Source organism: Delphinus delphis, chromosome X (genome assembly GCF_949987515.2).
Source record: "Delphinus delphis chromosome X, mDelDel1.2, whole genome shotgun sequence".
Classification (NCBI taxonomy): Eukaryota; Metazoa; Chordata; class Mammalia; order Artiodactyla; family Delphinidae; genus Delphinus; species Delphinus delphis.
In genome coordinates, this window is record NC_082704.1 from 93,617,941 (window position 1) to 93,645,237 (window position 27,297).

At 40.5% G+C, this 27,297-nt stretch overlaps 1 long non-coding RNA gene across 1 annotated transcript; it reads left to right on the forward strand.

Annotated features, from left to right (window-relative positions):
• Window positions 1-205: 205 nt before the first annotated feature.
• LOC132418354 (uncharacterized) lies at window positions 206-26,637 on the forward strand. Its single transcript, XR_009517986.1, has 3 exons — window positions 206-332; window positions 21,464-21,552; window positions 26,517-26,637. It is a non-coding gene; the product is annotated as an uncharacterized lncRNA (long non-coding RNA).
• The last annotated feature ends 660 nt before the right edge of the window (window positions 26,638-27,297 follow it).

The window sequence follows — 27,297 nt, forward strand, 5'->3', positions numbered from 1 at the left end:
GGAATATTATGCAAATAAGCCTTCGTGCCCCAGCCAGTCAGGAGCCACGGCCCCCTCCCCCCAGCGTCCTCTTTCACCCCAGCAGAGCCGAAGTGGCGGCGGCGTCTCTGGCAACCGGAGCGCCGCCAATTTTCCCCTCCGCTTGCGCCTGGAAAAAAAAAATTGGTTCCTTGGGGTCACCTGGGAGGGGAGCGGGCGGGTCTGGCCCGGCCGGAGGCGAAGAGCCTCTGCGGTTGCCCTAGGCGCTTTCCCAGTTACAATCCGGAACAGGCTGGAGATGCTGAGCAACCTGCCCAGGCCTCATTTTGCCTCTGGAAAACAGAAGTCGTCTGGTGAGCAAACAACTTTTGAGTACTTTTTGCAGGCCAGCAGGCTCCAGGCCTCTGGTCTCTGCTTCCTCTCCAATACGCTAAATTCTCAGTAAAAGCTTTGTCTGGTGTCTGGCACCCACCCCACTTCTTGGTCCACAGCTCCAACTCTGGAGCTCAGTTCAGATTAATTCCCACATTTACCTTCTTACTTCAGCAACCATAACATCACGTTTTGCTGGTCCATCTCCCAAAAAGCGTTCACAAATGACCCCTTCTGTGTCCTTTGGATAGTTCCGGGAAAGATGGCATTTAAAGTAACCAGAAATTCCTAAACAAAATACAGAACAACAGTAAACTGGTCAAAGAAGGCACATTGGAGAAATAAGAGATTTAGAAATAAGAGCTGGTGGGAGGGTGGTATCCTTGAAAAGCTAGAAACCAGCCCAACTCAAGATAGTGGAGACTCTGCATTACTTTGAGGTAGAAATTAGAAGGAACCACTTCATGCTAAGTGTCATAGAAATATGACAATCAGACTGTCTCGTTAAAGGCCATGTAGTCCAGCCATCCACTTGTGCTGAAATTGCTCACAACATCCCCACCAAGTGGTCACCCTGGCCCACATTCTTGTAATTTCCATCTTCTAGGTTAGTTCTCCCATCTTGGAGCCCTCTGGGAGGCCATGCAGCACACCGTCAGATAGCAATAGATAGGGTCTCCAATCCACTATTTTTCAAGCCAGCTATTCCAAGTTCCTGCAGCAGTTTTTCGTGGTCTCTCTGGAGTTGCTCCTCCATCCTGCTCACTGTCTCCGGAAGTAGCTCCACTTTGCTTGTAAGTGTGGCACCTGGAATTCATTCAAGCACCATTTTTTCTAGGACAGAATGGAGTGGCGTGGCCACCTGTTTTACTGTAAATGGTAACTTTTCTAGAACATATCGATTGCACACAAGTGCTTGGAACTTAAACATGTTAACACATTTTAACTTCACAACAACCCTGAGAAGGAAGTAAGGATCACAGAGTTTAAGTAGCCAAAGTAGCAGAACTGGGATTTGACCTAGTTTGCTGATGCCGGAACCAATGTTCCTTCTACTACCCAATAAATATCTATTTCTTACAATGCTGCCTACTATTTAAATGGACTTCTTTTAACTGCTACATCCATATGTAGCTGGTTAACAAAATTCTATGTATCCCGTTCTTTTTTTTTTTTTATTGCAGTATAGTTGATTTACAATGTTGTGTTAGTTTCAGGTGTACGGCAAAGTGATTCAGTTATACGTGTATATATGTTCCTTTTCAGGTTCTTTTCCCTTATAGGTTATTACAAAATATTGAGTAGAGTTCCCTGTGCTATACAGTAGGTCCTTGTTGGTTATCTGTTTTATATATAGTAGTGTATATCTGTTAACTCCAAACTTCTAATTTATCCCTCCTCCCCCCTTTCCCCTTTGGTAACCATAAATTTGTTTTCTATGTCTGTGGGTCTATTTCTGTTTTGTAAATAAGTTCATTTGTATCATTTGTTTTTTAGATTCCACATATAAGCGATATCATAAGATATTTGTCTTTCTCTGGCTAACTTCACTTAGTATGATAATCTCTGGGTCCATCCATGTTGCTGCAAATGGCATTATTTCATTCTTTTTTAATGGCTGAGTAATATTCCATCGTATATATGTACCACATCGTCTTTACCATTCATCTGCCAACGGATGTTTAGGTTGCTTCCATGACCTGGCTATTGTCAATAGAGCTGCAATGAACATTGGGGTGCATGTATCTTTTCAAATTATGGTTTCCTCTGCTTATATGTCCAGGAGTGGGATTGCTGGATCATATGGTAATTCTATTTTTAGTTTTTTAAGGAACCTCCATACTGTTCTCCATAGTGGCTGTACCAGTTTACATTCCCACCAACAGTGTAGGAGGGTTTCTGTTTTCCACATCCTCTCCAGCATTTATTATTTGTAGACTTTTTGTTGATGGCCATTCTGACCAGTGTGAGCTGATACCTCATTGTAGTTTTGATTTGCATTTCTCTAATAATTAGCGATGTTGAGCATTTTTTCATGTGCCTGTTAGCCATCTGTATGTCTTCTTTGGAGAAATGTCTGTTTAGATCTTCTGCCCATTTTTTGATTGGGTTGTTTGTTTTTTTGATATTGAGCTATATGAGTTGTTTGTATATTTTGGAAATTAATCCCTTGTCGGTCACATTGTTTGCAAATATTATCTCCCATCGTATAGGTTGTCTTTTCGCTTTGTTTATCGTTTCCTTTGCTGTGCAAAAACTTTTAAGTTTAATTAGGTCCCATTTGTTTATTTTTGTTTTTATTTCCATTACTCTAGGAGACGGATCCAAAAAGATATTGCTGCAATTTATGTCAGAGTGTTCTGCCTATGTTTTCCTCTAGGAGTTTTGTAGTATCTGGTCTTACTTTTAGGTCTTTAACCCCTTTTGAGTTTTTGTATATGGTGTTAGAGAATGTTCTAATTTCATTCTTTTACATGTAGTTGTCCAGTTCTCTGTATTCCATTTCTTGAGCAGGGCAGATCTTTTTGGACCAAAGTACAGAACTTTTAATTTATCTTACTTAAACTTTATCTCATTAGATTTAGCCCATTACTTCATTATTTTAGGTCCTAACTCGGTGCTCTAATGTGTTTGAGTCTTACGCATACATTTGATAACTATCCTACATATTCATCCAAGTTATTGATAATTTACAGGCAGCACTGGCTGGGCAAAGGGCAAAGTACTTTGGAACATTTGGAAAGCTTCTTCAGCTTGATATCAGCCCATTAATTAGCATCTTTTATTAATTAATTAATTAGCACCTTTTGGCGTATGTTGTTTCAGCCAGCTATGAATCATGTTAATTGTATAATCATCTAGCCTATATTTTTCTTCTTGACCACAGAATATTATGAGAGGCCTTGCTAAATGCCTTGCTAGAGTCCCAGGTTAATGGCCAGTTTTTCTTTTATGGAATCGGGAAGAAGGGCATTTTTGTCATCTGCCATGGAGGAGCCACTGTCACGTGATACAAAAATGCAGAAATCGCATCATAATATTCCAAGTTAAAATTGTAGGGGGTGGTATTTAATCTCAATGTAATCGTCATTATAGGAAACACCCTCATGAAGATTTAGTTGGGAGAAGATAGGAAGATGCTAAAACCTGGGAACATGGCAGTAGTGAGTCTGCTGGCCTGCAGCCTTAAGCTTTCAGGTTCTGGCATGTCTGAATGTGTTGTGGTTAGCATTTTGTCCCAATCTTATTTTTAAAAAGCCTCTTTATTATTTTTTTGACTTTTTATTTTATATTGGAGTATAGCCGATTAACAATGTTGTGATAGTTTCAGGTGCACAGCAAAGAGACTCAGCCATACATATACATGTATCCATTCTCCCCCAGACTCCCCTCCCATCCAGGCTGCCACATAACATTGAGCAGAGTTCCCTGTAAAATACAGTAGGTCCTTGTTGGTTATCCTTTTTAAATATAGCAGCGTGTACATGTCAATCCCAAGCTCCCTAACTATCCCCTCCCTCCCCCCTCCCCCCATCCACCGTAACCATAAGATCATTCTCTAAGTCTGTGAGACCGTTTCTGTCTTGTAAATACGTTCATTTGTATCATTTCTTTTTAGATTCTGCATATAAGCGATATCATACGATATTTCTCTTTGTTTTACAATTAGTAGAAATTTGGAAACAAATTCATGTGTACACCATTAATAAGCGACTTTGTCATAATTATCATGGTTATAATTGTCGTTTTGTTCCTGGAAGAATATTAGACAGGGAAACGTTTTCCATCTTTAAGACACAGAATGTCTCGTGTAATTTCATTTTGTGCCAAATGGGTGATTGCTTGGCTGGAAGTAGAAAGTGTTTGTGGCACAGCATTCAGTCAGCAATATTTATCAAAAATGTTTATTTGGGGCTACACAGTATCTTTAGAAACGACTTACTTGGTTTCTATTGGAGGGGCTCAAATATCATTACAATCCTGATTTAAACTATAGATGAGAGACTTCCCTGGTGGCGCAGTGGTTAAGAATCCGCCTGCCAATGCAGGGCACACAGGTTCCATCCCTGGTGGGGGAAGATCCCACATGCCGCAGAGCAACTAAGCCCGTGCACCACAACTACTGAGCCTGCACTCTAGAGCCTGTGAGCCACAACTACTGAGCCCGTGTGCCATGGCTACTGAAGCCTGTGTGCCATGTCTACTGAAGCCCGTGCGCCTAGAGCCCATGCTCTGCAACAAGAGAAGCCACTGCAATGAGAAGCCCGCGCACAGCAACTAGAGAATGCCCACACACACCAATGAAGACCCAACGCAGCCAAAAATAAATAAATAAATAAAATAAATTTTAAAAAAAAAACTATAAGTGGAAATGCTGAGGTGATTCACATAGTAATTAGATTTTGGTTTTAGAAAGAACAATCTTTATTTACTTAACAAAAAGTCTATAAGAGAAAAATTGAACAACGTTGCTGTGTATGAAAACTTCTCTCTCTCATTTAGTCTCCTTCACTAGCATATTATCTAAATCACTGGGGCTTTGGATTCAGAATCCAGAATATTACAAATTGAAGATTCTTAGGAATCTATGAAGTATTAAATTAAGAAATTCTAATGTGGGTTTAGGGTTTGTTCATTCCCTCCTGTTTTTTCATTTAGTTTCAGACACCACGTTCAGCTTCGTTAGCTCCAGATTGAAGCAAACTGATGCCGCTAAGAATGACCATTTCAGCTGCTTTTATAAATGTCACTCTTGACCTATTCTAGGGACCAGACCTCTGTGCATTCAACCAGTTGGTTCAAGTACTTTGCATTTCTTTGTACCATTTGTGTAATTCCTCCAAAGCTGGAAAATAGAGTGCTTGGGTTATTACTATCTAATGTCATGTTTACTCAAAATTCTATTTTTTATTTATTCAAGCATAAGGTATTAATTTGCCTTCCTTCTAGAACACAATTCTTAACCTATCTTCCAGACAGAAACAGTCTCCTCTCCCCTCCCCTCCCTCCCTGCTCCTACCCCCCTCCTCTTTCTCTCCCCACCACAGGGCCAGAAATTGAAATGGGAGGAATGCTTAATAGGAGTATGATGTACTCCCAAGTCTCGAACTATTTTGGAATCCTTCTATGATCCATTCCAAACAATGAGGTGTGCAAGGAGGCCAAGTTCACCTACAAGATGCTGTATATGATGGTATAATATCAATAAGTCAACCACAGAAAAAATTAAACCCACCACACATTGCAAAGTAAGTGATTAATTCCAAAATTATGACTGCATTCTTATTAAGGCCATAGAAACATCCAAGTAAATTTGTGTTTTAATACCAAAATTAGGTAGAAATAAGTTTTCTCTAACAAACATTCTATCTACTTGAGAGGGTGGAGGTGTCAGATCACATAGTGTAATGGAAAGAGCAAAGCTTCTGGAGTCAGACCCATCTCCATCTCCCACCCCACAACCCCCAGGTATAAGTCACTCCTCTGCCACTTCCTAGCCTGTGGGCTCAGAGGAGACACATACCCTCTGTAAGCCTCAGTTTCCTCACCTTGCGGAGTTAATGGAAGCATTAAAGATGAAGTATGCACCTTATAGAATATCAAGCACATGGTAGGCTGCTAATATGTCACCTGGCTATGATATATTTTCACTGTATATTGTATTAGTCTGTATCATGAGGCTGTATATGAGAATTGTGAATGACAAGAAATGCCTGTATTTTCTTGTAGCTCATCTATCTTTTGTAATGTGAAGCATTGTTTGGGGCCTTGGACCTCTTCCGCTTGCAAGTTTTTGGGATATATGATGTCTTTTTCTTTCTTTTCTCCCCCCCTCCCTCCCCTCTTTCTTTCTTTTTCTTTCCTTCTTTCTTTTCTTTTCTTTCTTTTCTTTCCTTCCTTTCTTCCTTCCTTCCTTCCTTCCTTCCTTTCTTGTCAGTTCTGTCACTATGCTTTCTCTTAGCACACATTCTTTTTCTTGCTTTTTTTTAAAAGAAAGTTATTTATTTACTTGTTTTTATTTTTGGCTGCGTTGGGTCTTTGTTGCTGTGCATGTGCTCTCTCTAGTTGTGGCAAGCGGGGGCTACTCTTCTTTGCAGTACGCGGACTTCTCATTGTCGTGGCTTCTCTTGTTGCAGAGCACGGGCTCTAGGGACGTGGGCTTCAGTAGTTGTGGCGCGTGGGCTTAGTTGCTCTGCGGCATGTGGGATCTTCCCGGGCCAGGGCTCGAACCCGTGTCCCCTGCATTGGCAGGCGGATTCTTAACCACTGTGCCACCACGGAAGCCCTCAGCACACATTCTTAAAACAGTTCACAAATTCCTCATCATACATAACGTGAACATTTACAACATTCATGGTTTAAATCTCTCAAACTTATTTAGCCAAGAAAGGTAGTATTTGAAGAACAAATAATTTAAAGAGAAATCATAAATGAAAGGAGGAGAGGAAGTTAGCCATGCAGATAGCTGGGGGGAAAGCAGGGCAAACGGGGAAACAGCCAGTGCAAAGGCCTTGAGGCAGAGGCGTGCTTGAAATATTCACGGAATGACAAAGAGGCCAGTGTAGCAGTAGCAGGTAGAGTAAAGGGGAGAGTGTTAGGTGATGAGATCCGAAAGGCAATGGGATCAGATCACAGAGGGATTTGTAAGCTGTTTTAAAGACTCTAGCTCTTAGTGGAGGAAGAGGTGTCATTGGAGTGTTTTGAGCAAAAGCATGACATGCTTTGATTTACATATGAAAAGAACCCTGTATTATTCTCTGGGTTGAGAATAGTCCCCAGAGGAGCAAGGGTGGAAGGTAGATGGGCAGTTAGAAGACCACTGAAATCATCCAGGAGAGAGATGAAAGTGGCTTAGACAAAGATGGCAGTGGTGAGATGTGGTTGTGTTCTAGGTATATTTAAAAAGTTGAGCCCGTAAAATCTGCTGATGGATTGCATTTAGGTGTCAGAAAAAAAGATAATCAAGGAAGACAAGTTTTTGATCCAAGCAACCAAAAAGAGCTAACACTGAAATGGGAAAGAGTCCTGGCAGAGCATGTTTGAATGAGAGGATCAAGAATCCAATTTTAGGGGCTTCCCTGGTGGCGCAGTGGTTGAGAGTCCGCCTGCCGATGCAGGGGACACGGGTTCGTGCCCCGGTCCGGGAAGATCCCACATGCCACGGAGCGGCTGGGCCCGTGAGCCATGGCCGCTGAGCCTGCGCGTCCGGAGCCTGTGCTCCGCAACGGGAGAGGCCACAACAGTGAGAGGCCCACGTACCGCAAAAAAAAAAAGAAAAAAGAATCCAATTTTAAACATGTTAATTTCAAGATACATATTATACATCAAGCAGAGACACTGCATTGGTGGTCAGATATCAGCGTTGAATCACAGTGTTTTTTAAGTGCTGCCCCAAATTCTAGTTTTCGTAAGAGTGCAATGGATCAGAAAGGTTTTGATTATAAAAACTCCAGCACCAACAGCCACACCATCTTTCTTGTTCCCTTCATGGGCTACCTTCCCCAGAGTTGCCTAAGCATCTCTGTCACCTCCTTTTCACTCCTCAACCCACTCCACTCTGGCTTCCAGAGCCATCACTCCACAGAAATTGCTTTTGCTGGTGCTACTAGTCACTGTCTATATGGTGCAAAGCAAGTTTTCAGTTCTCCTGATACTTGATGTTGTCAGCACTTGACACTGCCGACCACATCCTCATTGGACTGTGCTCTTTCCTCAGCTTGTATGTTTTCCTCCTTTCTGTCTTGCTTAGTCTCCATTGCTAGTTTATCCTTCTCTACCCAGTCTTTAAATGTTGGAGTTCATAAGGACTCCCTCTTAGACCCTGTTCTCTTCTCCCCTTGTGCTTTTGCCCTGGGCATTGCCATGGTGTCAAATGTCATCCATATGTGGTTGACTCAAAAATATGTGTCTCGGGGCTTCCCTGGTGGCACAGTGGTTAAGAATCTGCCTGCCAGTGCAGGGGACACAGGTTCGAGCCCTGGTTGGGGAGGATCCCTCATGCCGCGGAGCAACTGAGCCTGTGCGCCGCAGCTACTGAGCCTGCGTTCTAGAGCCCGTGCTTCTCAAAGAGAGAGGCCACCGCAGTGAGAGGCCCACGCACCACAATGAAGGGTAGCCCCCGCTCGCCACAACTAGAGAAAGCTCGCATGCAGCAACGAAGAGCCAACTCAGCCAGAAATAAATAAATAAAATAAATAAATTGAAAAAAGATATGTCTCTAGCCGAGACCCCTCTTCTTAGCCTCTGACCCATATATTCACCCCATTTCTCCACAGTCATGCCTCCCAGGCATCTCAAACTCAACATGTCCAAAACCATACTTTCACCGCTGCCAAGCCTGCTTCCCTTAAGTATCACGTTTCTCATGAAATGGTACCATTATCCAGCCAGTTAGTTATATATGCCAGAAACTCGGAAGTTACCCTGGACATCTTTCTACTCTTCATCCTTCACATCCAATTAGTCACAAAATCCTAACATATCTCCAATCTGTCACCTTCAGCTCCCTGGCTTTGTGTTCGGCTGGCTCATTCTTGTCTTTCCGATCTAGACTCAAGGGTCTTCTCTAATCACCCTACCTAAGACAAATCTCTCTCAGCTGCTCCATATCCCAGCCCTGTGGAGCTGCTCCTCTGAGCACTGGGACGCTAGCAGCAGCTGGCAGGACCCCTCTACAAAGGTCTGAGCAGCAACTTCTTGGAGCGTCTTGTCTGACCTCTTAGGTTTGAGTAATGCCAACCTCTCCTTTCTTGTTCCCCCAACCTTATGAGTGGCAGCTGCTTCTAACAGCTATTATCTCTGCACTTCCTCAATTTTGCCTTTTTGTTCTTTCAGCCCTCCACCACCTGTGTAATTAAATTCCAATGTTAAAACCTCTCTGTTAAAATACCTAGGGCAGTCTCTGTTTCCTCGGATGGGCCTTACTGACACAACTTTGGTTATGAGTCCATTTGGGGTTTTTTAATCTTTTCTTAAGTCATTTTTAATACTTTTTATCTGCCTGGAAAATTATCCATTTTATCAACAGAGTTGTGTAAAGTATTTTCTTCTAGTTCTATCAAGATCCTCTGTTTCTATGATAATAAACCTAATCTCATTTGTAGATTTTTGTATTCATTCTCATAGTCATCCTTTTTTCTCATTTAGGCCATTTAGCTTTTTGTCCCCTTTCTGAAGAAACAACTGCTTTTGAATTGATTTATGAATTCTGTCATTTTTTCTAATTTACTATATATATATTTTTTAACATCTTCATTGGAGTATAATTGCTTTACAATGGTGTGTTAGTTTCTGCTTTATAGCAAAGTGAATCAGCTATATGTATACTGATATCCCCATATCCCCTCCCTCTTGCGTCTCCCTCCCATCCTTCCTATCCCACTCTCTAGGTGGTCACAAAGCACCGAGCTGATCTCCCTGTGCTATGTGGCTGCTTCCCACTAGCCATCTATTTTACATTTGGTAGTGTATATATGTCCATGCCACTCTCTCACTTCGTCCCAGCTTACCCGTCCCCCTCCCCATGTCCTCAAGTCCATTCTCTACACTTGCATCTTTATTCCTGTCCTGCCCCTAGGTTCTTCAGAACCATTTTTTTTTTTTTAGATTCCATATACATGTGTTAGCATACGATATTTGTTTTTCTCTTTCTGACTTACTTCACTCTGTATGACAGTCTTTAGGTCCATCCACCTCACTACAAGTAACTCAATTTCGTTTCTTTTTATGGCTAAGTAATAGTCCATTGTATATATGTGCCACATCTCTTTTTTTTAACATCTTTATTGGAGTATAATTGCTTTACAATGTTGTGTTAGTTTCTGCTGTATAACAAAGTGAATCAGCTATACGTATACATATATCCCCATATCCCCTCCCTCTTGCGTCTCCCTCCCACCCTCCCTATCCCACCCCTCTAGGTGGTCACAAAGCACGGAGCTGATCTCCCTGTGCTATGCGGCTGCTTCCCACTAGCTATCTATTTTACATTTGGTTTTACTATATTTTTTATCTTATGAGTTTCTTCTTTCTGCTTTCCTTTGTTGTTTTGCCAGTTTTTTAAAACTTATTAAGTTGACTATTTAATTCATTTGTTTTCATCTATCCTATTTAGTAATGAAACTGCTTAAGGGTATGGATTTTTCTTTGATTACTGCTTTAGTTCTTTTAATTATTCTTCTTTAGATAGACTCTATTTGTGGCTTTGATATCTTCTTTGGCCCAAAAGTTACTTGAGATTTTTAAAATTTCTATATAATATAAGTTATTTTAGTTTCTATGCTTGTTATTAAGTTAAGTTTCATTATTTGGGGTCAACAAATATAATCTGCATGATTTCTACTCTGGGAATTTATTAAAGTTTTCTTTGATTATGCCTTATTCCTTCAATTCTAATATAAATTTTAATTTTACTGCCCTTTTTATTGATTCTAAGACACATTTTAATGTTTATGAAATGGGACATCTTATCAACAATTAATGGTATCTTGCAGTTACATAATTGGCAGCGTTTTTACTTTCTTAGTGGAACATAAAATAATGTTAGATTTTACAATCTGATGACATCTTAAATTTGATGAATGTGTTTTGTTTAAATCACTCTAAAATTGTAACATACCTCAACATGTCTACTAAAAGAAAATTGACAACTGTTAAGGTTTTTTCCCTACAGCTATTTTTTTTTTTTTTTTTGGCTGCATTGGGTTTTCGTTGCTGCACGTGGGCTTTCTGTAGTTGCGGCGAGCGGGGACTACGCTTTGTCGCGTTGTGCGGGGCTTCTCATTGCGGCGGCTTATCTTGTTGCGGAGCGCGGGCTCTAGGTGCGCGGGCTTCAGTAGTTGTGGCACACAGGCTCAGTAGTTGTGGTGCATGGGCTTAGTTGCTCTGCAGCATGTGGGATCTTCCAGGACCAGGGCTTGAACCCATGTCCCTTGAGTTGGCAGGCACATTCTTAACCACTGTGCCACCAGAGAAGCCCTCTACTGCTATTATTGAATCATTGGTGTATCTTATTGTTGATGAAATCTTAGAACTAAAGACAAAGTCTTTCTTATGGTTCTATGGATACATGAAAAAGAAATATAACCTGTTTTCAGGGTATAAAGTTTAATATATATCTCTTCAATCAATTATCTTAATTATGTTATTTAAATCCTCAGTAAAACCTTACTTAGATTTTGATGATGGTGGGAGGTGGGGAGTTGGTATACTTGGTCTGTGTTACTGCAGAGTAAGTCAAAGTCTCCAATTTTGGACATGTTATCGATTTCTCATCGTAGTTCCTTCAGGCTTTTAATGTATGCATGTTGAATATATATTACTTGTTGCACAAATGTTAGTTTGTTATTTGAATTATACCTTTTATCATTAAAAATGGATTCTCTTTGCCATTTTAATGTGTTTTTAAAAATTTAACCTTACAGGATATTAATTTTGCTGACTAATTTTTCACTTCCGTTCCATTTGCCTGATGTTTTGCCCATTGTTTTAATTTAAATCTCTGTATATCAAACTGTTTTTATGGTAATTGGATTTTACCAGCTTCCTCATTCCTTGGTTTTTTAATTTCAATTCATCTCTTGGTTGGCTTGATTTTGTCATCAGGTGATTTTTTTTTTTTTCCCAAGAAGAGTTTGTGGGTGCAATATTCTGTGAGTTTTTGTAGGTTTTAAAATATATTTCTTTTCTTTTTTTAATCTGGACAACAGTTAGCCTGACTATAACATTATTGGATCACACTCTCTGCCCCAGAACTCTGAATATACCCTACTATCTTCCATGGCTGAGTGTTGCTGTGGAGAAGTCTGAAGTCTCCCTGAGTTATTCTAGCTTTTTTTATGGATGCCCATAAGATTCTATGTATTCATTGAGGTTCAGTAGCATTACTTGTATATGTCTCACTATTTACTATTCTAAATCATTTTTTCCCTTGAATTTAGTATACATTCAATCCACAGATTCGTGGCTTCCTTAATTTCAAGCAAGTTTCCTTTAATTTTATCATTGAATATTTTTTCTCCTCTAGGTTTTCTACCCTTTTCTTCTGGAGCTTATCGGTATTCTTTTGTCTCCCTTTCATAGCTGTTACTTTTTTCCTATTTAGTTTCATTTATTTCCCCTTTTGCATTTCATATTGGAGAATTTTTTCAAGCCTGTCTCCATATTACTTTCTTCTGATAGCAGTAATACCTATTCTACTTTTTGCCTTTCAAATGTGGTGGTTTCTTTCCAGCAATCTGAAATACTTCATTTAAAGAAGCATTTTTAAAAATCATGGTGAATAGGTCAACATCTGATAAAATTGGGTTGGGGGTACCTGGGTTGTTTATTAACATCTATATTTTTCTGTATGCTTGGTTTTTTAAAAATAGACTTTTTAATTTTTATTTATTTATTTATTTTTAAATTTATTTATTTATTTGGCTGTGCCGGGTCTTAGTTGCGGCATGCAGGATCTTTGTTGCAGTGTGTGGGATCTTCAGTTGCGGCGTGTGAATTCTTAGTTGCAGCATACATGTGGGATCTAGTTCCCTGACCAGGGATCAGACCCAGGCTCCCTGCGTGGGAAGCACGGAGTCTTAGCCACTGGACCACCAGGGAAGTCCCCGAAATAGACACACACCCACAGCCTCCTCCACGCTCAGCATCCCCCACAAGAGTGATACCTTTGTTACAATCGATGAACCTACATTGACCCATCATTATCACCCAAAGTCCATAGTTTACATTATAAATGTAGTTGTTATTTCTATAATTGTTTTGTTATTATCCATATTTCCTGAGTCCTGTCAGTACATTTTATATCTCTTACTCAGCATCTTATCATCCCTTACTATCTCTTCCTTGAGCCCCTTTCCTTTTCCTCTTCAAAAACATATGACTTACTTTTTTTAACTTTTTATTGGAGTAGAGTTGATTTACAGTGTTGTGTGAGTTTCAGGTGTACAGAAAAGTGACTCAGTTATACATATACATATACCCCCTCTTTTTTAAGATTCTTTTCCCATTAGGCCATTACAGTGTTGAGTAGAGTTCACTGTGCTATACAGTAGGTCCTTATTAGTTATCTATTTTATGTATAGTAGTGTGTATATGTCAATCCCAGTCTCCCAATTTATCCCTCCCCCCTTACCCCTCTGGTAACCATAAGTTTGTTTTCTACATCTGTGACTCTACTTCTGTTTTGTAAATAAGTTCATTTGTACCCTCTTTTTAGATTCCACATATAAGTGATATCATACGATATTTGTCTTTGTCTGGCTTACTTCACTCAGTATGACAATCTCTAGGTCCATCCATGTTGCTGCAGATGGCATTATTTTGTCTTTTTTAATGGCCGAGTAATAGTCCATTGTATATATGTACCACATCTTCTTTATCCATTCCTCTGTTGATGGACATTTAGGTTGCTTCCATGTCCTGGCTATTGTAAATAGTGCTGCAATTAACATTGTGGTGCATGTATCTTTTCGAATTATGGTTTTCTCTGGGTATATGCCTAGGAGTGGGATTGCTTAGATCATACGGTAGTTCTATTTTTAGTTTCTTAAGGAATCTCCATGCTGTTCTCCATAGTGGCTATATCAATTTACATTCTCACCAATAGTGTAGGAGGGTTCCCTTTTCTCCACACCCTCTCCAGCATTTATTGTCTGTAGATTTTTTGATGATGGCCATTCTGACCGGTGTGAGGTGATACTTCATTGTAGTTAAACATGTAACTTATTTATAATTGTACATTTCTTCTTAATTGAGAGCAGTTTCATTTTTCCAGTTGTGTATTTTTTACTTCTTTACATCTCTCCTAACTTCACATTGAACCCATCAATAAATCACACTGGCTCAATCTTCAGAATATCTCTAGGATATGATTGCATTTTATGCCCTCTTGCAGCTAGGAGAGGTCAGGTCTGGCCAGTGACTTGAAAGATGAAATTTCTCAGCGGCTCTCAGGAAAAACTTTTTAAAAGAGGACAGACCACACTGGCATCTGCCTTTCACCTTTTTCTATTTGCCCTTCCTACCATTGGAAAAGCAGCTTGGTGCCTCAGATGCAGCATGCATTTGTCACCATAAGGAAGATAACCATATATACCCATAATAAAGCATGAATCTATAAGAAAGTGGGTGTGGTCAGTTTTATGGTATGTGCAGCTGAACACCATCTTGACTGATGAACACCGTGGATAGAGTATGTATTAGTTTCCTCTGGCTGCCACAACAAAGTACCACAAACTTGGTGTTTTAAAACAGAAATTTATTCTTTCACTGTCCTAGAGGCCAGAAGTCCAAAATCAAGGTGTCAGCCAGTTCGCTTCCTTCTGTAGGCTCTGAGGGAGAATCTGTTCCAGGCTTCTCTCGTGGTGTCTACCAGCTGCCAGCAATCCTTGGCTTGTACATGCATTACTCTGATCTCTGCTTCTGTCTTCACATGGCCTTCCTCTCTGTTTCTGTATATTGTCTTTTGTTGTCTCTTATGTGGACACCAGTCTTTGGATTTAGGGTCCACCATAATCCAGGATGATATCATCTACAGATCCTTACCTTAATTACATCTGCAAAGACCTTTATTCCAAATAAGGCCATATTCTGAGATACGGAGTGGGCATGTCTTTGGTGAGGGGCACTATCTAATCCACTGCGTGTGTGTGTGTGTGTGTGTGTGTGTGTGTGTGTAGCTACATGGGATAATATACATGTATTTTTGTTTTAGAGCAATCCTTTTATTTATGTATTTATTTCTTTATATTTTAATTTTTGCTTGATTCTTCTCCCTCTCTTCCCACATCAAACTACATGATACTAATAATACATAATCCTGGTTAACCTATTGTGAATACTTTTATTTTTATTTTTTTAAAATTTATTTTTGGCTGTGCTGGGTCTTCTTTGCTGCACGCAGGCTTTCTCTAGTTGCGATGAGCAGGGGCTTCTCTTGTTGTGGAGCGCTTCTCTAGGTGCTTGGGCTTCAGTAGTTGTGGCTCACAGGCTCTAGAGCGCAGGCTCAGTAGTTGTGGTGCACATGCTTAGTTGCTCCTCAGCGTGTGCGATCTTCCCGGACCAGGGCTCGAACCTGTGTCCCCTGCATTGGCAGGTGGATTCTTAACCACTGCACTCCGAGGGAAGTCCCACGGATACTTTTATTTTATCCACAGACATTTAATCCTATGCAGACAGAATGTATATACACAGATAAGCGCATACACATGCACACACACACAGTATTGGTTAGTTATTCTGCATAATGAACTACCCAAAACTCAGTAATTTAATATGAAAGTTACATAATATTGTAGTTCATAAATAATGAGATTGGGGTTTGGTCACTCTTGGTTGGGTTTGCTCATACATCTCAGGATCAGCTAGGGGCTCTGCTGTAGATTGGGTTTGTCTGGAATAGCTTTTATCTTTGCTAGAGTTGCTCTGATTCAAGGATCCCTCATCCTCCTCCTGGGATCAGTGAGCTAGCCCAGGAATATCCTTCCCATGGAGATAGGAGAAATATAGGCAGGCAAGTCCAATCACCCAAGCACTTTTTCAAGAGTCTGCTCGTGTCACATCAGCTAACATCTCATTGGCTCACATCATAATCAATGGGCAGGGAAATCTATTTCATCTCTTGATGGAAGAAACTGTGAAGTTACATGGCAAAGGCATGAGAACAGAGAGGAGCACAAAATTGCAACCATAATGCAATCTATCTTACAAACAGATATGATAAACAAACATATATGCCTTCATCTGGTGAGTGTTTAAAAACATAGGTTCATACTACGTAATTTGTTTGCATCTTCCTTTTCTCAGTGACACCTCGTGGAAATATCTCTAAGTCATCTTATGGCTTGCTGGATCTTTGTTCCCCGACCAGGGATCAAACCTGTGTCCCTGCAGTGGAAGTGAAGAGTCCTAACCACTGGACTTCTAGGGAAGTCCCTCTCTGATTCAGTTTTTAAATGCTGCATATTTTATTCCATCTTGTAAATCTCCTATAATTATTTAACTGTTTTTCTCCTGATGGGTATTCAATTTGTTTCTTGTTTCTTTTTTTTTGGTCATTTATTTTGAACAGTACAGAAAAAAAAATCTCTCCTGGGTCAAAAGATATTTGTATTGTTAATTTTAATAGGAATTTCCAGGTTACTTTTTAAATAAGGCTGCAGTGCTTCAGTTTAATCAACAATTTATGTCATTCTTCCCTACATTACCGCTAAGAAGTGGTGGTGCTGTTCTTTATTAATCTTTGCCACTTTGTTGTATATAAAGTGACTATTGCTTCTTCATTTTTCATTTCTCTAACTGCTTATGAATTTGAGCATCTTTTCATATGATTTTGCCATTTAAATTTGCACTTCTGTTACTAGTCTGTTTATACCCTTTCCTCCGTTTTCTATTGAGTTGTTTTTCATTTTCTTGTCAATTTATAAGAGCTCTTTGTATATTGCAGAAAGTATGCCTTTGATTGTCTTATGTGATATCTTTCCAGCTCTTTGTTTATTCATTTTGTTTATGGTATCCTTTGTCATGCAAAAGTTTTGTTTGAGGCTGTTTTTACTGTTTAAATACTTATTGAATTAAAGGGTTTTAGAAACACTGCTGTGCTCACTAAGCCACTGTAATCATTAGGAGGCTGAGCGGGGGAGGTGGATCATCTCTTGACACTGCCCAGAGCTTCCCCCAAATTCTCAGTGCATGCAAAAGAGAAATGAAATAGGGCATTTCAATTATACCTCTACAAAATTGAAAAAGGAGAGAGATAAATGAGAAGTCACAGGCAAAGGACATGTGACGAAGCCCCAGCAACTGTTATTTAATAGAAGAAAGCCCACTTGGGTTAACTAGCACTGAAGGAGAGGCTCAGCTAGGGCACTGTATTCGTTTCCTAGGGCTGCTGTAACGAAGCACCACAATCTTGATGCTTTCAAGCAACAGAAATTTATTGTCTCACAATTCTAACCATCTGAAACCAAGGTGTTAACAAGTATGTTTTTTGTTTTTTATAAATTTATTTATTTATTTTTGGCTGTGTTGGGTTTTGGTTGCTGTGCGTGGACTTTCTCTAGTTGCGGTGAGCGGGGGCTGCTCTTCGTTGTGGTGCGCGGGCTTCTCATTGCGGTGGCTTCTCTTGTTGCGGAGCACGAGCTCTGGGGACGCGGGCTTCAGTAGTTGTGACACGTGGGCTTCAGTAGTTGTGGCATGTGGGCTTCAGCAGTTGTGGCACTCGGGCTCTAGAGCTCAGGCTCGGTAGTTGTGGCGCACGGGCTTAGTTGCTCCACGGCATGTGGGATCTTCCCGGACCAGGGCTCTAACCCATGTCCCCTGCATTGGCAGGCAGATTCTTAACCACTGTGCCACCAGGGAAGCCCAAGGCTGTTTGTTTTTTGGAGACTCTGAGGGAGAACCTGTCTCCTGCCTCTCTCCTGGCTTCTGGTGGCGGCTGGCCATCCTTGGCTTTCCTCAGCGTGTAGACACATGACTTCAGTCTCTGCCTCCATCATCACCTGGCCTTCTTCCCTGTGTGTCTTCACATGGCCTTCTTATAAAGACACCGGTCATTGGATTTAGGGCCCGCTATAATCCGTGATGATTGCATATTAACCTAACAAATTACATCTGCGAAGACCATATTTCTCAATAAAGTCACATTCTGAGGTGGAGATGAATTTTTTAGGGACACTATTCAACCCCGTACAGTCTGCCCTCTGCCTGCATCCCACCCCAAAAACAACCACATCAATCTCGTGTGCAAAATACATCCCCCAAAGTCTTGACTCATTTCAGCATTGACTCTGAATCCAAAATCTCATATAAATATCATCAACTCACAAAGTTCAAAATCTCAAAAAGTTCAAAATCTCGTCCTGTAAATCATCTAAATCAGGTATAGGTGAGGATTTGGATATGATCCACCTTGGGTCTAACTTCCTCTACATCTGTGGACCTGGGAAACTAGAAAATAAGTTATCTGCTTCCCAAAATGCAATAATGAGATGGGCATTGGATAGACATTCCCATTCCAAAAGAGAGAAGTGGTCATGGAATCTAGTAGTCCCTCAGTGGAGAGCCTGATTCTGTAGCCCGCCCCCCTCCCCTAGCTTTCTGTCCCATATAGAGTGATGCAATCAGCCCCTACCAGCAACAACTGTCCTTGCAAATTAGATACTTTTTTTATATGTAAAGCCAAATACATCTTTTTCTTTATAGCTTCTGTGTTTTTAATCTTGGTTAAAAATGTTTCCTCTGACCCTATATTGTACATGTAGTCGCCTAATTGTCTCTGAAGATTCTAGTTGCTTAATTTTATATTTACATCTTTAACTCTTCTGAAATTTATTTTTATATCATGGAAGATGGAGTCCATTTTAATTTTTTCCATATGGATATCCAATTGTAATATACCACTTATTTGAATAAATTCATACTTTTCCAAAAAAGTGATTTGAACTATGACTTGGTCATCTGTTAATTTCTCATATACACGGGCTATAATTCTTGATTCTCTATCCTTTTATACTGATTACTATGTTTCTTCTTATGTCAATATCATATTGATTGGCTAAAAGTGACTTTTCAGTATATTCTGATAACTGTTAAAACAAGTCTCTCACTGACTTGATTTTCTGAAAGTCTCCCTTTTTATCCCCTTAAAAGTTCGTGTGAGAGTATAGAGTGATACTAACCATTTGGTAACCACTAGCCAAAATTAATTAATATAAGATTAATTAAAATTAAATGAAATTTAAATTAAGTATCATTAAAAATTCAGTCCCGGGCTTCCCTGGTGGTGCAGTGGTTGAGAGTCCGCCTGCCGTTGCAGGGGACGCGGGTTCGTGCCCCGGTCCGGGAGGATCCCACATGCCGCGGAGCGGCTGGGCCGGTGAGCCATGGCCGCTGAGCCTGCGCGTCTGGAGCCTGTGCTCCGCAACGGGAGAGGCCACAACAGTGAGAAGCCCGCGTACCGCAAAAAAAATAAAAAAATAAAAAATAATAATAATAATTCAGTCCCTCAGTTGCACTGTCACATTTCACGTTCTCCACAGCCACATGTGGCTGGTGGTTACCATACCGAACAGCTCAGAAATGTACTCAGAAGTACATTTCCATCATTGCAGAAAGTTCTATAGGAAAGTGCTGCTCTAGAGTATCTGACATTTTTTTGGTTTCTTCTGATGTTTCTTCTGATGTAAATTCTTCCTCTAACTTGTGTTATATGTTTATTTTCTCCTCTTTTTCTAGTTTTGCAGGTGGGGGAGTAGAGATGATACTAATATCTATATAGGCCATGCAAGGTCCTTCCTCCCTTTTGCTTATATGGTGGCAGTTCAGAAAGAGGCCACTACTTCATAATAGCGTGAGGAAGCTTTCAGCTTCCATCCATGACAGAGGAACTGGAAATGGACTTACCCTCCCATCATAAAACACTAAAAAACTGGAAAAATATAGGAGACAAGTGTTTGCAGGCTTTGAACAACAGGCAGTACAGGAGTGTGATCCTTGAGAGGATGGAAACACAGGAGGGAAGCCTCAAATTCACATCACCTTTCTGACTTAGGGTACTTTTTGGATCATGGTGCAGACCAAGCAGAGGATGCCAGTCTTACTGAGCTGAGGAGGTCAGAGTTTGGGGCAGCTGGAGCATATGGAATTTTCTGACAGTGTATTAAAGAGGAGGGATCAGAGCAGAACAGGACCTAGAATAGCCAATATGGTCTTGGGATTAAAAAAAAAAAGTTGTAGGACTCAACACCTATTCAATTTCAAGGATTATTATAAAGCTATCAAATCAAGGCATAAAGACAAATAGATTAGTGAAACAAAATATAATAAATAGATATAGACACACAGTCAATTTATTTATGATATAGAGGCCAAGACAATGGGAAAAAGGAAAGGCTTTTCAAAAAGCTTTACTAGAACAACTAATCATCCACACATTAAGAGAAAAACTTACCTCATACACAAAAATTACTTCTAGATGAACCACAGACCTAAGCAAACAAGCGAAAATGATAAACTTCTAGAATTAAATGTAGGAAACTATCTTTATGAATTTAAGAAGGCAAAGATTTCCTAATCAGGACACAAAAGAAACTAATCATTAAAAATTGTAAATTGGGCTGCATCAAAAGTAAAAACTTCTGCTCATCCAAAGTCAGTTAAGCAAATGAAAAGGCAAGCTATCTATGGTCTAGTTGAAAATATTCATAATGCATATGTCTCACAAGGGGTTTGTATCCAGAATTCGTAAAGAATGCCTTCAGTAATAAAATAAGAAGCAGCCCGATTTTGAAATGCATAAAATACTTTTGAAAAGACACTTTGCAAAAGAAAATATGTGAAGGCCAATAAGCATATGAAAAGGTATTCGACATTACCAGTCATCAGAGAAATGCAGATGAAAACCACAATGTGATACTTCTTCACACCCACTAAAATGGCTCAAATTTACAAGTCTGATAACACTAAATTTTGCTGAAGATGTGGAGTAACTGAAATCCAGCATTGCAGCTGGGGTATAAAATAGTACAACCACTCTGGAAAACTGTCCGTTTCTTGTAATGTGAAACACACACCTTTACTATGACCATTAATTCTACTCCAGTTCATTCAAAGAAATAAAAACTTATGTCCACAAAAAGATTTGTACAAGAATGTTTACAGCCCTTTTATTCATAATAACCAAAAACTGGAAATCATACAAATGTCTGTTACCAGATGACTGGATAAATAAATGTGCTATAGTCGCACAATGGAATACTAGTCAGCAATAAAAGTGAATGAATTGCTTATACATGGAACAACGTGGATGAATCTTAAAGACATTATGTTGAGCAAAAGGAGCCCAATACAGTGGAGTACGTACTCTGTGATTACGTTGATATGAAGTTCAAGAATAGGCAAAACTAATCAATGGTGACAGAAATCAGAACAGTGATTGTGTTAGAGGGAGGGGAGAAGGGGAAGTTAGAGTTTGACTGCAAGGGGGCACAAAAGAGCTTTATTGGGTGATGGAAATGTTCTATTTTATTCTTGATTAGGATGGTAATTACAGAGGTGTATACATTTGCTGGAACTCATTGAATTGTAAACTTAAGATTTTCGCCTTTTATTGTAGGTAAATTTTGCCGCAAACAAACAAACAAAAGGAACACTGTGATGAATATGAAAGGAAGTATGCTGCGGTAGCCTGAAGCTTTAAATCAGGTATGATGGCTTAGAAAACTGTATCCAAATCAGTATCTCTTCCGCGGGGTAAGGGGAAGGTATTGTTTACTGGGGGGATGGGTTAGTTTAACTTTTCAGCTCATTGGAATTTTTTCTTTTATGGAGCCTATGTTGTTTGTCTGGTTTGGTTTGGCATGGTTTGACTTCCCTTTGCTCTCCGACTCTGACTACCAGTTGCCTTACTTTCTAGAGAACATTTATCTGGGCTGGGGAAAACAAAAATGGCATATCCAATGGCATATCCATTTCTTCACCATTGCTTTCCCTATAGTTTTTCAGGGTGGAAATAAGTCTATACAGCGATGGTCTCTATTCCACCATGGCCCACTCACACACACCCCCCTCCCCAGCCCATTCTCAAAGAACCCATTGCCTGTAGATGCCTCAAAACCCTCTCACTTATGTGCAGAGATATTTACACCCTGCTTGAGATCTGGAGAGTTATTTGTTAGCTCTCTGCACCCCCTACTCCCCGCCCGACATTGGCCCATAACTTGGCCCAGGGTTCACTTTGCTTAGCAAATATCCTTCGCTCTTTGGGGCATAGTAGGCATTTCTTAGTTTCAGTATGGATGGAATTTGCCTTTGATTTCCTTCATTCAAATCTGTGGGCTTGGAACAAAAGAGTGTAACAAATATACCTTTACTTCACCATCTTTTGTTGGAAACCCTGAATCTAGTGTGAGCCCTAACCCATGGTTAAAACCTTTGACTGGCCTTCCATTGCCATTCAAAGATAACAAGTCTCAAAGCCCCGAGGTAGCTTACAAGGCTCTACATGGCCTGCCTTCTACTTAGCTCTCCAGTGTCATCTCACTTCTGGTTCCCCAAATCTAGGATGCCCCAGTCATTCTCACCTTCTTTTATCCTTTTAAGATAACATTTATTGTCCTTTTTCAGATGATTAAAGTAATTGTATTCAGTGGTAGAGAATTGGAAAATACAGAGAAGTATAAAAAAGAAAAGAAAATCACCTGTAATCATGCTTCCTAAAAGATATCACTGATAACATTTTGTCTTATTTTATTCCAGTATTTCTTCTTTTTAAAGAATATTTATTTATTTATTTTTATTTATTTTGGTTGCGCCAGGTCTTAGTTGCAGCATGCGGACCTCCTAGTTGAGGCATGCGAACTCTTAGTTGCGGCATGCATGCGGGATCTAGTTCCCTGACCAGGGATCGAACCCCGGCCCCCTGCCCTGGGAGAGCAGAATCTTACCCACTGGGCCACCAGGGAAGTCCCTATTCCAGCATTATTTCTATGCATAACATCCAGATATTATTTTTATGTTATATATACATGTGTATGTGTGTGTGTATATGTATATATATATGTACATATATATATACATATAATTTTAAGGTAATTAGAGTCATTTGGACTTCTTCTACTCCACATTTTATTATAAGCATGTTCCTGTGCTATCATTTCCCATCATCATTATATTTTAAGTTCTAGTGAATATTAATAAGCATTTACTATGCACCCAGTACTACTTGGCTAAGCACTTTACATGTATTTTCTCCTTTAATCCTTGCAACCATCTGTGAGGTACTGGGATGTTCCCATTTCACGGAGAAGGAAATCAAGCCTTAGAGAGGTTAAGTAACTTGCTCAAAGTCACACAGCTGGTAAGTATTGGAGCTGGGATCTGAACCCTGGTAAAGAAAATCTCAACATTCTCCTGAGGTGTGAATAGAACAGTCTTTTAAACATTGATTGAATATTGAATAGATAGAAAGGAATAATTATAAACTATATGTAAGGTATAAAGGATCATGATGCAATGAACAAAAATATTACCCACCACCCAGTTTAAGGCAAATACACTTGCTTTTGACAGTTCTTCAAAGTGGCCTTCATTGAAATGATCACAGTTGGAATTAACTAACATTTGGGCCCTAGGATTAAAATTCCTCAGTGTAAAGAAGACAGTGGCAGACTTCCCTGGCAGTCCAGTGGTTAAGAGTCCATGCTTCCAATGCAGGGGGGCGCAGGTTTGATCCCTGGTCGGGGAACTAGGATCTTGCATAACGCGCAGCGTGGCCAAAAAATTTAAAAAAAAAAAAAGTAGGCAGTGGCTCCCCCAATCCCTCAGAGTACAGCAGGCCCTTTGTCTCTCCAGACAGTCACATCAATTGGTTGCTGTGAGCCCAGTTCTGGTGGCTGCTTCTCAGGTGTTCCCTTCCCCAGCCTCAGGAAACTTTTGCACTGAGAGAGGCTGGAGAACTCAGAATGAGGCCACCTCAATGGGGTTGACTGAATAGGCTTGGGAGCAGTGGCATCAATGTGGGAAGTGACTAGGGGACAAGCAGAGTCAGTGCTGGTGGCAGGATCAGCTTGTGGTGAGTGCTGTGGATAGACAAAGCAAAGCCCCAACATAACCAGTGACAGCCCCTGTGATGGCAGTGGGAAAAGTTGAGCAGCTAAGGTGAGGGGGTAACTTTCATTGCTACCTAATTGAGTGACTCTGAATCATTCTAGGAGAGGCGAAAGGACATTGAGGTTTTAGGAACCCTATGAAGTTCAGGGGGCTCAGCGCCAAAGGTACTTTTGTCATCACAGCCATTTTACCCACACCCGCATCTGTCCACCCTCCTGGCTAGTGTGGGCTGAGCAAGTAAGGATTAATCAATATTTCATAAAATGCAAGTTTCACTTCCCAAACTACTTCCTTCCTTCAACTATGGTGGCTCTCCCATTGCTCTCTATTGTACCCCTGGGGGTAAACTCTAAAACTGCGTGAATTGTCTTCAATCAGACAGACACCTCCAGCAGACATGGGAAAGCAGCATTCAAAGGTGATGACTTTGCCACCACCAGTGTCTGCGCCTCTTCTCCACCTCCTGCCGCCCTTATATATGAGCTGAATTCTTGCAATAACCTCTTAAGCAGCATTCTTGTTTCCAGTCTCTCGGCTATATTTGCCACCAATTTGTTTCCTTTTTAAATTGTTTTTAATTATCTAAAATATATGTCTATTTCCAAAGTCAAAATAATTTGACAAGCTGTGTTCAAAAAGTTTCAATTATTGTCTCTTCCACCCTGCTTCCTTCCTCTCCTCAATCCAAAAAGGAACAAAAAACAGGACATTAAAAACAGAGAGAGGGCTTCCCTGGTGGCGCAGTGGTTGAGAGTCCGCTTGCCGATGCAGGGGACACGGGTTTGTGCCCCCGTCCGGGAAGATCCCACATGCCACGGAGCAGCTGGGCCCATGAGCCATGGCCGCTGAGCCTGCCAAAAAAGAAAAAAAAAAAAAAGGTATACAGATCTAATCTCTTGGAATCCATTAGAAAATCCTTGGAAATATTTGATCTACTTCTTTTCTGTTTTAAGAAAAGAACCCGCAAATTTTATTAAGCATCATAAGAAAGAGTTATAATGAGCTCTTTCAAGGGAATTTTATCAAAATTAAGACAATGCTGTACAGAGTTTCTGATTCTAGAGATCAAAGTCTTTTCAGACTTTTTGGAAGACCTTGAAGATTACATCAACACTGATGGGATTCTGTCAAGTTCTAATTGACATGAATATTTCTGGTGGGTTAAATGTTAGTTGTGGTGTGTCACCTATTTAGTCCATGTATAGAATATAAAGTCTATACCTTAAAAGGCTTACGACCTCATTAGATATATAAAACCTCTCAATGGGAGAACTGTCAAGGAGTGTGTGGCCATCTTTAATCCAGCACAGACTTGGTCCAGGATAATGACTATGAAAATAAGAAGATCTCAGGCCTAGCTCGAGCACAGGACCCCCATTTGTAGCGTTGTTCCTGTCACTTAATACATATTTAGTGAATTAACAAATAGAAATTAGAGATATTGTGGAGGGAAAAAATAAACAGCTGGGCTTCGTAGTAAATTGTATGTGGGAAGCAAAGGGGAAGAGGGAAACAAAGAGATGCGGTTCTGAATTTGGGAAGTTGATGGGCCCTTTGATGGTAATACTGATAGCGATCTCAAGAAAGGAATATTATCTCATTAATCATTGTGGTGGATTAACTTTCAAAAACCACTGAGAGACCATCCCCAGAAATTTTAAGTTTCAAATAATAAAAATAATAATGTTAGATCATGCCTTCAAGATAAGGAGCATAGGGGAAGATTTGGAAATCCTAGAATTACCAGCAATGGTTAAAAATGAAACAAATGATTTCATCCATGGGAGAGATCGTAGCAGGAGCGATTTTAAACAGTCACTGAGCAGCGCTGTTAATGAACACTATTACAGGAACATTTGTGTTGACCTTATAGGGGTTGTTCTCCCATTAGTGGCAGTAGGGGCTCCATAGAGATGGGCAGTAAAGATACCTCAATTCTGAGAAAGAACCATTTTCCTGCCAGAATTTCAGAGGCTTCCCCAGTTGTCTGTTAAATTTGTGATCAGATGAAATATGGGAGACTCGTATTCCATTCCACGTTTCAAGTTTACATTTTTCCATAAACGTTGATCTGGCCGGCTCGAAGGCAGAGGAAGCAGAAACTTCATGTGAATCGGGGCTGATCTGGCTGAGGTTTATGGAGGGGCCCTTCCAGCCTTGCACTTAAATCCCTCCCCGCCTAACTGGAGCGCAAGTTGTAAAGTGCTCCGTCACCCCGTGACCAGGAGAAATGAGAGGTTCTGCGGAGACCGTAATCTCGCTCTAAACAGGTCTCCGGTGAGGGCTGGTGAGTGGTGATACATCACGCCAATCGCTCCTCCAAAGGCGCCCAGTGTCACCTCCACCGTGTTCCTGCTCCCCTGAAAGATTGGAGAGCTTCCGGGGAGCGTCAGATTGGGGCCTCCCGAGGGCGGCACGCACTGTGCGTTAGCCGCTGAGCCGTGGGCCTGGCCCGCAGCCTAATTATTAACATCTGAAAGTCGGCTGTTGGGCGACTGCACGAATCGCTTTTATGACATTTAAAAATATGGATTTTTCTCCTCCTTCTTCCTGGACAGGCCTATCGCATATTAGTCTCTGGATATACTGTCGGTGTGGCTGAGGAAGCCAAAGCCACCGTGACGTCTGTCACTACTGATCACAGCCAGGACGAGGCCCATTCTTCTAGAGACAATAAACACTGAACACATTTTAGAAAATAAATGAAAGAAATATTCATATTGCTATCATTATTTGATACTAATACTAATATTATATTTATTTAACCATTTAGGTTCTAAGTTCTATAAAAAGCAAAACACTATCAACACCCTATCACTATAGATAGTATCCCTGCCCATAGGACATTTTCTATTCTGTTTAGATAAGGCAGACGGACGTATTAGAACTGTATCTCACACATTCAATCAATAGGCCATAATGATTCATAAATAGAGAGTTCACTGAAAATTAGGACCTCCCAGCCTCTGAAAACGCCTTTGGAGTTCCAAGGATTTGCAAGTATGCATCTAAGAGAGTATTTTGGACTGGACATACGCCTGAATGCTAGAAAATGTGGGTTACCTTTCAGAAAAGGAATTTCCACCACGCCCTGTCCGATAAATGAACCTAGACTGAACGTGGCTTTGGGGAGAGACAAGGGGTGAGTTTCACTCCATCTGACATTTTCCCTCAGTCACTGACAGATTCTGAGATAAGTCACATCCTGAATATGGTTAGCGCTGTTGTGTCGCTGCTTTCTCCAGGGAAGGCAAGGACCAGTGCATCCACTGAGCACTCAGCAGATCATGGGAAGGAAGCATCTGTTACAGAGATGCGCCCAGTGAGATGGTGTGGAGC